The sequence below is a fragment of the Mobula birostris genome, chromosome 3 (genome assembly GCF_030028105.1).
Source record: "Mobula birostris isolate sMobBir1 chromosome 3, sMobBir1.hap1, whole genome shotgun sequence".
Taxonomy (NCBI): Eukaryota; Metazoa; Chordata; class Chondrichthyes; order Myliobatiformes; family Myliobatidae; genus Mobula; species Mobula birostris.
Genome location: NC_092372.1, coordinates 38,728,367 through 38,742,460, shown reverse-complemented (window position 1 = coordinate 38,742,460; position 14,094 = coordinate 38,728,367). Strand labels below are relative to the sequence as shown.

The 14,094-nt window shown below is 43.0% G+C and overlaps 1 long non-coding RNA gene across 1 annotated transcript; it reads right to left on the bottom strand.

Annotated features, from left to right (window-relative positions):
- Positions 1-571: 571 nt before the first annotated feature.
- LOC140194567 (uncharacterized) lies at positions 572-14,039 on the bottom strand. The gene is made up of 3 exons (XR_011885246.1): positions 13,928-14,039; positions 11,505-11,626; positions 572-737 (listed from the first exon to the last, which is right to left on the bottom strand). It is a non-coding gene; the product is annotated as an uncharacterized lncRNA (long non-coding RNA).
- Between the last annotated feature and the right edge of the window lie 55 nt (positions 14,040-14,094).

Here is a 14,094-nt window from a genome sequence, read left to right as displayed (position 1 = left end):
GCTACGAACAACCGGTTGAGGCTGGCTGGTTCGTATGAGTGAACAAGGATTGTGGATGAGAGAGGGGTTGAAATGGACTGCAGGTGATGAGTTGGAAACGGGTGGCAAGTGACTCCTGGTAGTTGGGTAGAGACTGTGAGGTGTCTGCCTGCATAGGCCTGATAGGACTCCTCTCCCACAGCCACCACCCGATGATTCAGGTTGATCCGGATGGGTCTGGTGGGACTCTTCGATTCGGTGATGAAACTGGATGGCACCCAAAACCTCTTCCTTCAGGCCATACCCTTCCCAGTTGACGAGGTACTGCAAACCCCATCCACGATGATATGGACCACGGACACTGGACATTGCCCTCCTAGGTTTTGGAGGTGGGAGCTCAGGTGGGTTGAGTGGTGTTATGGGGTAGCAGTTTCACAGGTTTGTTAGTGAGACACAAGACACTGATTATGAGTAAGCACATTAACCATGTATTGACAGAGAAACAGTAAAACATTCAACCATCTGAGTCACACAAGTACTCATCTAAGCCACCCCAAGTTGCAAAAATGATGACACTAAACATTCAGTCACACTTCAAACTCAATAGGTATTTAATTAAGTTTTTCCAAGATACACAACTACAAAGCTAAGCATTCAATGGATATTTAGCTAAGTGTGTGTACGGGCCCTCCTATTTGCAGAATGCTTTCCCAATGGTTCTTCTGCACTGGTTGCAACCTCAGTGTGAAGAGCAGCCCCTGGAGACAAAGGAAAACAGGTGAGTCTCTCGCACATGCTACTCTGAAACCCCTGAGGCACCCAGAACCGGAAATAGGTGCAACGGCTTACAAGGCAACCAATGGGAAAAAGCTGCTGCATCCCTCAAATGGACCAATTAATGACGACATGGTGGAAATGGTTTTCGAGTGGCAAGTAAACTAACAGTTCATATTACAAGTGGTCCATGGAAAATGGGCTTGAGGCCATCAAAGTCAGTCTTATGGCTATTACAAATGCAGTGTTCTGCCACTGATTTCTCTGGGTAACCCAAATGGTTATGCCACTGATTTCTCTGGGTAACCCAAATGGTTATGCCTCCTGTGCTCCTTGATGCAGGTTTCCACCGTGTGTCCCATCTGGCGGATGTACACTGCCCACACTCACAGGAAATCGTGTAAGCGGCAGCAGTCCTGAATCCCAGGTCACCTGCATCACATCAAAAATTTGACCAACGTCATAAAAACGATAACCAACATCCAGCTGACACCGGAGGACATAATGGTCAGTTTCGACGTGGTGTCCCCGTTCACAAGTGTTCCTATTACGGACAGCTTGGTATTCCTCCAGTCAAGGTTTTATAAGGATACCATTGACCTTTTTGAACACACCCTTACATCAACGTACTTCCTCTTTAACCTGGAATCTGGTAAACTCAGATATGGCATCTATCGGAAACCCACTCACACGGACTTATACTTCAACAGTAACAGCCACCATTGCGCCTTCCAACATAAAGCGGTTCTTTCTGCTTTGATTGACCATGTGAAAACTATTTCAAACCTGGAGAGCCTCGCTAAGAAAATAAGATGATTATGCACGTCATTCCAACAGAATGGCTACAAGGTGAAGGAAATCAATCGAGCCCTTGAAAGGGCTGACAGAAAAACCAGGAAACCTAACAATGAGGAGGAGCCTATCTCTACCACCTATCTTCCCTTTATTTCCACAGTTTTTGAAAGGATCGCCAAGATCCTGAAGAAAAAACAGGTTCATACCATCTACATTACTGTAAAGAAGCTCAAATCACAGGTTATGAAGGTCAAAGACCTGGTACTCAGGTTGCCGGGCATTTAAGTGATTCCCTGTGAATGCGAAGCTACGTCTATCAGCCAGATAGGACTCACGATGGAAACACACATCAAGGAACACAGGAGGTGTATCTGTTTGGGTTACCCGGAGAAATCGGTGGTAGCAGAACATTGCATTGGCAATGGCCATAGGGTTGACTTCGACGGCACAAAACTGTTTTGCCACGCCAATGGCATTTGGCACTGCCTAGTGAAGGAAACTATTGAAATAAACCTAGAGGAAAAGAATTTTAACAAAGACAAAGGTCTCACTATAAGTAAGAACTGGAATTCGATTGTAAACAAGGTGGGACAGCGGAAACCTGATTAGATGAGGACTAACCTATCTGGAGGGACAGACGATGGGATATAAATGCCGCTGGACGAGACATGCCCAGGCGTTATCACAGATAAAGATGGCAGAGTTTGTCATCGAAACGTTGGTTAAAATCGATACCTGTATCTGGCTGGAAGCCCATGAAGTGTTTATTCATGAATAATGAAGACATTATAGCACTAAAAAAGCACTGTCAGAAGAGGGAAAACAATAGGAAGGTGAAATCCAGAACCTGAAAAAGGATTGATTATAAAAGGATTGGCCGCAGCTTTGAAGTGATTTGAAGGCTTGGCAATGCTAGGAGAGCAAGACCCTAGATTAGCTGAATACATTGAAGCTTTTAGGGAAGCCAATGAGAGTATTTGGAGCTTTAAAGACATTTTAGAAGAAAAGAACAAAGAAAACACACAGTTTTCATTTGATTGTTTTTTAAATTTTAAAAAGAAATCAGAATTTGTCACCTCCAGCTCAGCAGCATCTTTTAGGACCAGACACATCTACCTCAATACTCTGGAGATATGGTTACCATATCGACTGATTTTGTGTACATAAGGGCATATGTAGGTGTATAAGATGATGAGAGGCCCTGATTGTGTGGATAGCCAGAGGTTTTTTCCAAGGGCTGAGAATACGAGGGGGCATAGCTTTAAGGCGCTTGAAAGTAGGTCCCGGGGGTGGGGGGGGGTGGATGTCAGGGGTAAGTTTTTCACACAGAGAGTGGTGGGCGAATGCTGGTGGTGGTGATGGAGGCGGATACAATAGGGACTCTTAGATAGGTACATGGACCTTAGAAAAATAAAGGGCTATGCAGTAGGGTAACTCTAGGCAGTTTCTGGGATAGACTCAACATTGTGGGCCGAAGGGCCTGTGATGGGCTTTAGATTTCTATGGTCTATGTTTTCATCTTATCATCATCTGTGAAAATGAAACCCATGTATAACTTGGGGATGTCCTGTGACACCAATTTTAATGAAACCTTTAAATAAGTGAATTGTTGGAATGTACACACAAGGTTATAAGTTAAATATTACAAACATTTTTATTTATAAATAGAGTTATACAGCATGGTAATTGGTCCTTAATCCCAAATGATCCATGCTGACCAGGGTGTCTGCCTGAGTTATAGAGTCATAGATTACTACAGCACAGAAACAGGCCCTTCAGCCCACCTAGTCTATGCCAAACAGTTATTTTGCCTAATCTCATTGACCCACACCTGGACCATAATCTCCACACCTCTGCCATCTACGTACTCAACAGAACTTCTCTTAAATATTGCAATCAAACCTACATCAACCATTTCTGCAGGTAGCTCGTTCCATACCTACATCCCCCTCTAAGTGACAAAGTTCCCCTCAGGTCTCCCTTAAATAAACTACTTCACCTTTCACCTTTAACCTATGACCTCCAGTTCTCGTCTCACCAAACCTCAGTGGAAAAAGCCTGTTTGAATTTTCACTGTCTATACACCTCATAATTGTGTATAACTTTATCAAATCTCCCCATATTCTATGATTCTTTAGGAATAAAGTCCTAACCTATTCAATCTTTCCCTATAATTCACAACCTCAATTCCCTGCAAAATCATTTTAAATGTTCTTTGTACTCTTTCAAGTTTATTGATATATTTTTTCTAGGTACGTGACCAGAAGTGTTGTGTATCTAATATTTCAGTAATATTTGAATAATGTTGTAAATATATTGTTTGGTTAAACATTACTTTTTGTTTATATTGTTCATTAGGGGTTCAATGTAAAAGTATATAAGAATATAAGAACATAAGAAATAGGAACAGGAGTAGACCATCCGGCCCATCGAGCCTGCCCGGCCATTCAATAAGATCATGGCTGATCTGTCCGTAAACTCAGCTCCATCTACCTGACTTTTCCCCATAACCCTTAATTCCCTTACTATGTAAAAACCTATCTAATTGTATCATAAATATACTTAGTGAAGAAGCCTCAAATGCTTTCCCGGGCAGAGAATTCCACAGATTCACCACTCTCTGGGAAAAACAGATTCTCCTCATCTCCGTCCTAAATCTTCTCCCTTGAATCTTGAGGCAATGTCCCCTGGTTCGAGTTTCACCTACCAATGGAAACAACTTTCCTACTTCTATCTTATCTATCTCTTTCAAAATTTTGTATGTTTCTATAAGATTCCCTCTCATTCTTCTGAACTTCAGAGAGTATAGTCCCAGGTGACTAAATCTCTCCTCATAGGTTAACCCCTTCATCCCTGGAATCAACCTGGTGAACCTCCTCTGCACTGCCTCTAAAGCCAGTATATCCTTCCTCAAGTATGGAGACCAGAACTGCACACAGTGCTCCAGGTGCGGCCTCACCAGTACCCTGTATAGTTGCAGCATGGCCTCCCTGCCCTTGAATTCAATCCCTCTAGCAATGAAGGCCAACATTCCGTTTGCCTTCTTAATAACCTGTTGTACCTGCAAGCCAACTTTTTGCGATTCATGAACAAGCACTCCCAATACCTTCTGCACAACAGCATGCTGCAAGCTTTCACTATTTAAATAATAATCTGCTCTTCTATTCAGACATCCCACCTCTCCCAGAAGTTCCGGGAGTCTCCCGCATATCGATAGTGGCTCCCTGACGCCCGGAAATTATATACAATATCCCGGAAATAGATTTTTTTGAGAGGGAGAGGGAGAGGGAGAGCGAGCATCCTGATTGGTCTCTCTTCGTGCTAAGAGTGGTCCCCAACCACCGAGCCCCGAGGAAACAATATGATTTGGCAATATGAAACAATATGAGTCAGCTGCACCTTTCCTCATTCCCTGTCATGCACTTTTGAATTTTAACACAAGGGAAGTCATCGGTGACCCAAGATGTGCAAAGGAATGGGTCCATGACACATTTGTGAATGTCCCCGGTGAATCATCCATGTCAGCGCGGGAAAAAGATCAACTCCTCCAGCTTGCAAATGACGGCGGGCTGAAAAGTATGTTTGACATAACAGCTCTGCCGGCATTTTGGATCAAAGTCAAGGCTGAATATCCTGCGATAAAGCACTGAAAGCACTGAAAACATTGCTTCCATTTCCAACATATCTCTGCAAAGCAGAGTTTTCTGCAATGAGTGCAATGAAAACTAAATTGCAGAATAGACTGGACATAAGGAACTCCCTTCGAGTATCGCTGTCTCCCATCACCCCTCGATAGGGGGATGGGACCCAGAGCAATAGAGCAGTGAAAGAAGTGCATGGAGTAAAGCCAGATCTAACATATAGAGAGGCTTTGAGGAAAGAGAAGCAGAATAAACGGTGTAAAGACAGTAAGGTAGAAGGGCTGAAATGTGTGTACCTCAATGCAAGAAGCATCAGGAACAAAGGTGATGAATTGAGAGCTTGGATACATACATGGAATTATGATGTAGTGGCCATTACAGAGTCTTGGCTGGCACCGGGGCAGGAATGGATTCTCAATATTCCTGGATTTCAGTGCTTTAAAAGAGATAGAGAGGGTGGAAAAAGGGGATGGGGGGGTGGCATTACTGGTCAGGGATACTATTACAGCTACAGAAAGGGTGGGTAATGTAGCAGGATCCTCTTTTGAGTCAATATGGGTGGAAGTCAGAAACAGGAAGGGAGCAGTTACTCTACTGGGGGTATCCTATAGGCCCCCTGGTAGCAACAGAGGTACAGAGGAGCAGATTGGGAGGCTGGTTTTGGAAGGGTGCAAAAATAACAGGGTTGTTATCATGGGTGACTTTAACTTCCCTAATATTGATTGGCACCTGATTAGTTCCAAGGGTTTAGATGGGGCAGAGTTTGTTAAGTGTGTCCAGGACGGATTCCTGTCACAGTATGTGGACAGGCTGACCGGGAGAATGCCATACTAGATCTAGTACTTGGTAATGAACCGGGTCAGGTCACAGATCTCTCAGTGGGTGAGCATCTGGGGGACAGTGACCACCGCTCCCTCGCCTTTAGCATTATCATGGAAAAGGATAGAATCAGAGAGGACAGGAAAATTTTTAATTGGGGAAAGGCAAATTATGAGGCTATAAGGCTAGAACTTGCGGGTGTGAATTGGGATGATGTTTTTGCAGGAAGATGTACTAAGGACATGTGGTCGATGTTTAGAGATCTCTTGCAGGATGTTAGGGATAAACTTGTCCCGGTGAGGAAGATAAAGAATGGTAGGGTGAAGGAACCATGGGTGACAAGTGAGGTGGAAAATCTAGTCAGGTGGAAGAAGGCAGCATACATGAGGTTTAGGAAGCCAGGATCAGATGGGTCTATTGAGGAATATAGGGAAGCAAGAAAGGAGCTTAAGAAGGGGCTGAGAAGAGCAAGAAGGGGGCATGAGAAGGCCTTGGCGAGTAGGGTAAAGGAAAATCCCAAGGCATTCTTCAATTATGTGAAGAAAAAAAGTATGACAGGAGTGAAGGTAGGACCGATTAGAGATATAGGTGGGAAGATGTGCTTGGGGGCTGTGGAAGTGAGCGAGGTCCTCAATGAATACTTCTCTTCAGTATTTACCAATGAGAGGGAACTTGATGATGGTGAGGACAATATGAGTGAGGTTGATGTTCTGGAGCATGTTGATATTAAGGGAGAGGAGGTGTTGAAGTTGTTAAAATACATCAGGACAGGTAAGTCCTCGGGGCCTGACGGAATATTCCCCAGGCTGCTCCACGAGGCGAGAGAACAGATTGCTGAGCCTCTGGCTGTGATCTTTATGTCCTCGTTATCCATGGGAATGGTACCGGAGGATTGGAGGGAGATGAATGTTGTCTCCTTGTTCAAAAAAGTTAGTATGGATAGTCCGGGTAATTATAGACCAGCGAGCCTTACGTCTGTGGTGGGAAAGCTGTTGGAAAAGATTCTTAGAGATAGGATCTATAGGCATTTAGAGAATCATGGTCCGATCAGGGACAGTCAGCATGGCTTTGTGAAGGGCAGATCGTGTCTAACAAGCCTGATAGAGTTCTTTGAGGAGGTGACCAGGCATATAGATGAGAGTAGTGCAGTGGATGTGATCTATTTTATGGATTTTAGTAAGGCATTTGACAAGGTTCCACATGGTAGGCTTATTCAGAAAGTTAGACGGCATGGGATCCAGGGAAGTTTGGCCAGGTGGATTCAGAATTGGCTTGCCTGCAGAAGGCAGAGGGTGGTGGTCGAGGAAGTACATTCGGATTGGAGGATTATGACTAGTGGTGTCCCACAAGGATCTGCTCTGGGACCTCTACTTTTCATGATTTTTATTAACTACCTGGATGTGGGGGTAGAAGGGTGGGTGGCAAGTTTGCAGACGACACAAAGGTTGGTGGTGTTGTAGATAGTGTAGAGGATTGTCAAAGATTGCAGAGAGACATTGATAGGATGCAGAAGTGGGCTGAGAAGTGGCAGATGGAATTCAACCCGGAGAAGTGTGAGGTGGTACACTTTGAAAGGACAAACTCCAAGGCAGAGTACAAAGTAAATGACAGGATACTTGGTAGTGTGGAGGAGCAGAGGGATCTGGGGGTACATGTCCACAGATCCCTGAAAGTTGCCTTACAGGTGGATAGGGTAGTTAAGAAAGCTTATGGGATGTTAGCTTTCATAAGTCGAGGGATAGAGTTTAAGAGTCGCGATGTAATAATGCAGCTCTATAAAACTCTGGTTAGGCCACACTTGGTGTCCTGTTCTGGTCACCTCACTATAGGAAGGATGTGGAAGCATTGGAAAGGGTACAGAGGAGATTTACCAGGATGCTGCCTGGTTTAGAAAGTATGCATTATGATCAGAGATTAAGGGAGCTAGGGCTTTACTCTTTGGAGAGAAGAAGGATGAGAGGAGACATGATAGAGGTGTACAAGATAATAAGAGGAATAGATAGAGTGGATAGCCAGCGCCTCTTCCCCAGGGCACCACTGCTCAGTACAAGAGGACATGGCTTTAAGGTAAGGGGTGGGAAGTTCAAGGGGGATATTAGAGGAAGGTTTTTTACTCAGAGAGTGGTTGGTGCATGGCATGCACTGCCTGAGTCAGTGGTGGAGGCAGATACACTAGTGAAGTTTAAGAGACTACTAGACAAGTACATGGAGGAATCTAAGGTGGGGGCTTATATGGGAGGCAGGGTTTGAGGGTCGGCACAACATTGTGGGCCAAAGGGCCTGTACTGTGCTGCACTATTCTATGTTCTATCTTCTATAGGACCGTGTTGTTGCAGGAAAACAAGCCCAGGTCTCCCACCGACTCAGCGATATTAGTGTGTTGCAATGATTTTATATGTTCATAAGAGGGAAATATGCGCTGTGTGTTTAATATCCAAACGTTACTTAAAATGTTAAGATGCTATTGACTTATAAGTGACTTATAATTCAGTGGTCCCCAGTCTCCGGGCCACGAAGAATGCAGCGGTGGCCGGAACGCACCCAGCACATCTTTAAGAAAAAAGCCGAAATAAACAAGCTAATTAATTAGGTGCTGCCCGGCACGTAAATGTCGGCCCAGATCAGAGGTGATTGCCGATTGCGTCGCCTCTGATCTGGGCCGACATTTACGTGCCGGGTGGCACCTAATCAATTAGCTCGTTTATTTCGGCTTTTTTCTTAAAGATGTGCTGGGTGCGTTCTGGCTACCGCTGTACTGCTGCATTCTTCGCGGCCCGGAGGTTGGGACCACTGTAATAATTGACTTACCACTACGTTTATGCGAAGAAAGTATGTGCTGTGTGTTTAATATTAAATTTGTTAGATAAACCCCTTTAGAAACAAAATTGAGTGTATTAGCCACTTACAAGTGACTCATAGTTGACTTATCACCTATATATTCCGGTGCCATTTAACACCCCCCCCCGCCCCCCCCCCCCCCCCCCCGGGGTCAGCCGGTCCACAAGAATATTGTCAATATTAAACTGGTCTGCGGTGCAAAAAAGGTTGGGGACCCCTGATTTAAACTAGCTGGCTAGCTGCCAAGGAGCTATGCTATTGATGTCCTACGTGATGAGGCCAAACTCCCTGTAGATTTGCTTAAAGTTATAATAGAATAAACATGATAATATAATATAAGTGCATACTTTAATGTCACATATGCTGAATATACCCAACTTAGTTTACAGATTAAGACAAGATCACTAAACAAAGTATTACTTTCACCCTTGGAGGTCGACGGGGTTGGGGGGTGATGCAGGGTGTGGGGGGATGCTACCTCCCTGAAATGAGTTTTTGCAGGGTGGGATGTCTGTCTATTATTCCTTCCAAAGTGGATGATCTCGCATTTACCAATGTTGTATTCCATCTGCCAGACCTTGGCCTACTCACAATCTATCTACATCCCTCTGCAGACTCTCCACATCCTCTGTACAATTTGCTTTTCCACTCAGTTTAGTGTCATCAGCAAATTTTGCTACGTTACACTCAGTCCCCTCTTCCAAATCATCAATGTAACTGGTAAACAGCTGCAGGCCCAACACCGACCCCTGCGGCACCCCACTCACCACTGACTGCCAACCGGAGAATCACCCATTTATACCAACTCTCTGCTTTCTATTGGTTAACCAATCCACTAACCATGCCAATACACTTCCTCCGACTCCATGCATCGGTATCTTATTTATAAGTCTCTTGTGCGGCACCTTATCGAATGCCTTCTGGAAATCCAAGTATACGACATCCACCTGTTCCCCTCTATCCACTGCACTCATTATGTTCTCAAAGAACTCCAGTAAGTTTGTCAAACAGGACCTGCCCTTTCTGAATCCATGCTGCATCTGTCTAATGGAACCACTCCTTTCTAAATGTTTCGCTATTTCTTCCTTAATGACAGCTTCAAGCATTTTCCCGACTACAGATGTTAAGCTAACTGGCCTATAATTGCCCGTCTTTTGCCTACGTCCTTTTGTAAAAAGTGGCGTGACATTTGCTGTCTTCAAATCCGCCGGGACCTGCCCAGAGTCTAGAGTTTTGATAAATGATTACCAACGCGTCTACTATAGCCTCTACCAATTCCTTCAGCACCCCGGGATGCATCCCATCAGGACCAGGGGACATCTACCTTCAGGCCCTCTAGTTTGCTCATCACTATCTCTTCAGTGACAGTGATTTTATTGAGGTCCTCACCTCCCATTTCATCCATAACATCCTTCTTTGGCATATTAGACGTGTCCTCCACCGTGAAGACCGACACAAAATAATCGTTCAATGCCTTAGCCATTTCCTTATCACCCATTATTAATTTCTCCTTCTTGTCTTCCAAGGGACCTACGTTGACTTTAGCCATCCTCTTCTGCTTTGTATATTTATAAGAACTTTTGCTATCTGTTTTTATATTTTGTGCTAATTTACTTTCATACTCTATCTTTCCTTTCCTTATTTCTTGTTTAGTTGTTCTCTGTTGCTTTTTAAAGTTTTCCCAATTCTCCAGTCTCCCATTACTCATTGCGACTTTGTACACACAAGCTTTTAATTTGATACTATCTTTTATTTCCTTAGTTATCCATGGCTGGCTCTCTCCACACTTACTGTCCTTACTTTTGACTGAAATATACTTTTGTTGAGCACTGTGAAAAATCTCTTTGAAAGTATTCCACTGTTCCTCAACTGTCCTACCAAACAGCCTGTGCTCCCAATCCACATTAGCCAACTCCTCCCTCACCCATTGTAGTCTCCCTTGTTCAAGCATAATACGCTAGTTTTAGATCCAGACACCAGACCAATGCAGGTTTAAAGGCAAATCTTGTAGAAAATGTAACAAAGTAGGACACATACAAAAAGCATATCAGGCAGACAAAAATAAATGGACTGCATAGGGAAGAGAAAAAGATAAAAAGTCAAGTTATAGTTTCTAAATGACCACTAATCACTAATCTGGATGCTGTTGATGTAAAATATGAAGCTTTAAGATTTACAAAGTGAAAACTAGCAATAGACAAGTAATATGGCTTACACCAGAAGTGAACAGCAAATTAATTAAAATGAAATTGGACATTGACTCGGCTGTTTCAACACGAGTTTGAACGGCATTTCAAAGATACTGAATTCAAGCCTGCAGATATCCAACTAAGGACTTCTACTAGAGCAAAGACAACTCCTGAGGTAATGACATTTGTAACAGTGAAATACAACAACCAACACGCCACATTGGGTTTGTATGTGGTAAGGAAAAGGGCCAGCATTGTGGGGATGTGAGTTGCTGAGACAACTACAACTTGATTGGACATCCATCCACCATCTGCATGCTGCATAGCCTGCAATTGAAATTGAATTAAGACAGGTACTGGATGATGTCACAGCAGTGTTCAAGGATGGCATTGGAAAACTCAAATATATCAAATGTAAAATAGTGCCAGACCCAGTTTTTGTAAACCACACCCAGTTCCTAATACCAACCATGATAAAGTAGATAGTGATCTAGATCACATGGAGACTGAAGGAATTCTTTCCAAGGTTGAGTGGAGCCCATGAGCATCAGCAGTAGTTCCAGTAGACAAGAGGAATGAGTCTGTCAGGATCTGTGGTGATTTTAAGGTCATCATTAATACAGTACTGGAAGTAGATCAATACCCTCTGCCCAGGATAATCTTTGCAAACCTTTCTGGAAGAAAACACTGCATCAAAATGGGCTAAGCTGAGGCCTACTTACAGATGGCAATGAAAAAACAGTTCAAAGTGTTTCTCACCATAAACACTCACAAAGGGTGTTATCGCTATAAGAGGTTTATTTTTGGAGTAGCATCTATACCTGTAGTGTGGCAGAAAGCTATGGACTAGATGACGTACTCTCCCTAATGTCAATCAGCAGAGTTAATCCAAAGGGAAACCAGAAAAGGCTGCACACTGTCTCAGGTCTACCTGTCCACCCAAAATGGCTGGAACTGGAGCAGACACTTCAGGATCCCCACTATTAACAGCACCAAGGTGAACTTCCCCTTGACAGAGGTTGCCTTATGCGGGGAATGAGAGTTGTTGTACCATTCAAGCCGAGACCTAACATGTTGGAGGAACGACATGCTGGTCACCTAGGTGTGGTCAAATGAAAGCATTGGCTCGAAGCTTTGTCTGATGGCCTGGGACAGGAAATCAGATCAGGTAGCTTGCCATGCACTGTTCGAGATGCCAACATACACAGAAGAATGGTGTGTGCACAGCTGTGAGAACCACTTCCTGCTCGCCAAGATCCAACCGCCACAGAGGAGGCCCCAGAAACTGAGATTGTTTCACAGCCGAGTCTCATCTAGCAAGCAGAGTGACTCCCCTTGTCAAGAAAAAAACATTACCCCTCAAGAGTAAGAAATGCTCCACAGCATTTAAATCTTTAAGCCTGGATGGGACAATTTAAATTTTACTAAGCTGTGGTTGTCTATAAAGTAGTTGTATTATATAGTATATAGAAACATAGAAAATAGGTGCAGGAGTAGGCCATTCGTTAACCATATGTTAATCATATGTTAGTCAAGTCATCACTTTTTATTGTCATTTTGACTGTAACTGCTGGTACAGTACACAGTAAAAAAACGAGACGTTTTTCAGGACCATGGTGCTAAATGAAACAATACAAAACTACACTGAACTACATAAAACAACGTAAAAAGTGTTATTTATATATATGTATATAGGTTGAGATCCATTCTATACTGAGTTGTTCATAGTTAAGAAAGGAGGAGTGTTAAGTATTTAATATTTCAGTAATATTTGAGTAACATTATTAATATATTGTTTGGTTAAACATTGTTTGTTGTTTATATAGTTCATTAAGGGTTATACATAAACGTGCATGAATGTCAGATGTCATTACACCACTACGTCATAAGGTCACATGCATCTCAGGCCCTCTTGTTTTTCTTTTGATTCGTTTTATGTTTTGGAGTCACAAAACACAACAAGAACTGCACACAGTGCTCTATATTTGGCCTCACCGCTGTCTTATACACCTTCAACATAATATCCCAACTCCTGTGCTCAATACTTTGATTAATGAAGGCCAATGTGCCAAAAGCTCTCTTTACCACCCTATCTGCTGTATTTGTGATGCCAGTTACAAGGAAATAAGGTGGGCACATTTGCCTGTGTTTGGCTCATAGCTCTCTAACTATTTACCTGTATAGACATTTTTTATATAAGCAAACCTCTACTGCTTTCTCTGCACTTTGTTCCACATACCCACCACCCTATGTGTGAAACAGCTCCCCCTCTTCCCCAAAGTTTACTCCCTCTGGATTTAGACTCCCCGATGCTGGGAAAAGACAGCATTATCTATACCTCATGATTTTGTGATTTCTGTAAAGCCCTCAATCTACTAAGATCCAGAAAAAAAAACCTAGCCTATCTCATCTTGCATTATATCATTAGGCCTCCAGTCCCAGCGACGGGTGAATTTTAATAATTTTGTTATTTTTAATAAATGTGGAATTTTGATATAAGGATATATAGATTGTAACTTAAGGGCATCGTGACTTTCAGCAGTAATCGCGGTTTAACATTGTCTTTAACAAATTAATTATATCTCATTCAATAACTCTTTACATTTTCTGAATGTTTTAACAAATATATAGTGTAAAAAGGTGGATTGATAAGTATTCCAGTCAGCAAGGAATCGTACAGCTCATCTTGTACATATGGGTTCATTTGTGTACATTTGAAGTTGCTGTCTGCGCCAAAATTTAAGGCACCATACGTCTGTGATTTCGCTACCCCAAAAATTACTAGAATATAATCTCCTTTGAGCTCTACAGCGACTTGTCCTTAAATTTCTCTTTATTCTTTGAAAAACTGAATTAACATTTTAAATAATTTTTTTCTCAACTTTAATATACCTGGAGTGAAACGGCTTCGCCCCGTGATCAGATTTTTCCCCAGACTGGAAAGGAAAAGCAGAAACAAAAACAAAACTTGCGCACTTCGTGCCATACAGCAGCTTCGCCAGCCCCGGAGGCTGGTCAGAGTGATTGATGGGAGGCTCTACCAATCACCAGCAGGAGAA